The sequence below is a fragment of the Mytilus trossulus genome, chromosome 1, assembly GCF_036588685.1.
Source record: "Mytilus trossulus isolate FHL-02 chromosome 1, PNRI_Mtr1.1.1.hap1, whole genome shotgun sequence".
NCBI lineage: Eukaryota > Metazoa > Mollusca > Bivalvia > Mytilida > Mytilidae > Mytilus > Mytilus trossulus.
The window spans coordinates 33156804-33159384 of record NC_086373.1 but is presented as its reverse complement, the minus strand read 5'-3'; positions in this window follow the sequence as shown (position 1 = coordinate 33159384).

The window sequence follows — 2581 nt, the reverse complement described above, 5'->3', positions numbered from 1 at the left end:
AAAGGCTTGTGGACGTGGAATTGAAAATTCAGATTGCGTGTACTTTATCTAAGTTCTACCACATTATCTTAATAATATAATGCTAACAGTATAAATTAAAATTCGATGTACTTACATTTTCACTTTTCTTAAAACAAGTTAAGTATGAGTCTAGTCAAACATTGACATATTATTTTAAACAAATGTAAATATAAAGGTGTGTATGTTGATGCGTTGGTCAGTCCAATTAGATTATTAATACATGTTTAACCTGGTTTAAGATTGTCAGCTATAAGCTGCTATTGAATTTTTGTATGGTTAAGCTATGGTTGTGTTGAAATCTATGTTTGTAAAGGAGAAAGTGTTGCATTTTTAAATAGTTTGGCCTCGAGCATCACTAAACAGACATTGATTGTCGAAATTCGCATCTGGTGCAGAAAAATTAGTACCGTTTATGTAATTTTTGTAGCAACCTATTCGGCGTTATATGTGACACAGATTTTTTGTAAAGGTTAACTAAGTCAAGATAGCATCTTTATCATTTTTGAAAGGATTACTTCAGTTTGCTTAATCTTCTATCAAAATCTTTGCAATTTTGCAGCAACATAAAGACTTTTGATTTTTCTTCGCTTTACATTACTTCCCAATGCTCAGTTAAAAGATCGACTTCACCGTCTCATTTAATAAACAAAGCTTTTTCTATACAAGAGTGCACACACTGAAATGTCTCGCCTTCTTTACTAATCATTGATACTATGTTGATAGTCCTAAGTATAAAGCTTTAGTACAACTGTCACATAAACTTAACATTAACTAAGATAGCTAAACAAAGACCAATGAACCATGAAAATGGGGTCAAGGTCAGATGAACCATGCCAGGCAGACATGAACAGCTAACAATGCTTCCATACATCAAATATAGTTGACCTATTACTTACAGTTTAAGAAAAATAGACCAAAACACAAAAACTTAATACTGTGCAATGAACCTTGAAATTGAGGTCATGGTCAAATAAAACCTGCGGGACTGACATTTAGATCATAATATATTTCAGCACACCAAATATAGTTGACCTTTGGCATATAATATTAGATAAAAAGACCAAAACTAGAAAAATTCACTTTGACCACTGAACCATGAAAATGAGGTCAAGGTCAGATGACATCTACCCGCTAGACATGTACACCTTACAGTCATTCCATACAACAAATATAGTAGACCTATAGCATAAAGTATGAGAAAAACAGACCAAAACACAAAAACTTTACTATAACCATTGAATCATGAAAATGAGGTCAAGGTCAGATGACACCTGCCAGTTGGACATGTACACCTTACAGTCCTTCCATACACTAAATACACTAGCCCTATTGCTTATAGTATCTGAGATATGGACTTGACCACCAAAACTTAACCTTGTTCACTGATCCATGAAATGAGGTCAAGGTCAAGTGAAAACTGTCTGACGGCCATGAGGACCTTGCAAGGTACGCACATACCAAATATAGTTATCCTAATACTTATAATAAGAGAGAATTCAATATTACAAATATTCTGAACTTTTTTTCAAGTGGTCACTGAACCATGAAAATGAGGTCAAGGACATTGGACATGTGACTTACGGAAACTTTGTAACATGAGGCATCTATATACAAAGTATGAAGCATCCAGGTTTTTCACCTTCTAAAATATAAACCTTTTAAGAAGTGAGCTAACACCGCCGCCGCCGCCGGATCACTATCCCTATGTCGAGCTTTCTGCAACAAAAGTTGCAGGCTCGACAAAAAAAAATTTCTTGTTATGTGTTACAATAATTCATATTTTCTAAAGAACCACACTGAATCTACCAGAAAATATACTGAGATGATATTATCAAAATGCTTGACTTTTTAATCGACAATATATTTGTTAGGGTTTGAGGATTTATATTTCAACAGACAGTCGGTCGGTATTCCAATGGGTACTAATTATGAACCCCTACTGGCCGATTTGTTTTAATTCAGAACCTTCTAAAAGACAAAAAGGAAAAGCACGTTGAGAAATTCTTTAATTTTACTTTCCGATATATTGATGACCTATCATTGAATAACCCATACTTCAGCCAATACTTAAAAACATCTGATATATCCCAGTGAACTTGAAATTAAGGAATCTACTGATACTAGAAGGACTGTTTCATACCTTGATCTTTTCCTCAATATTGACACAGATGGACGACTTCACACGACAATCTATGATAAACGGGACGAGTTCAACTCGATTATCAATTTCCCATTTCTCATTGTTTTTTGAAATGTATCGGTTTTTATTCTGTAGTTAGTAACCACTTCGGGTTTATCATGTATAACGTAATAACCCAAATTGCAACGAGTACCCAAATTTCACCAATTTAGCAAACATAGCAGCGGAAATCTTACAAGCTCTCCTAGAGACTAAACAATTTGTATTTTTTATGATTTGATAAGTGTGCATGTCTTTCAAAATAGGTAAATATATTTAGATATACACAAAACGTTCACAGTATTCATCAACAGATGAAGTGTTTACTGAAAAAGCAATATGTACCGAAACGTCGCCATGCGACGTCATCACAACGTCATC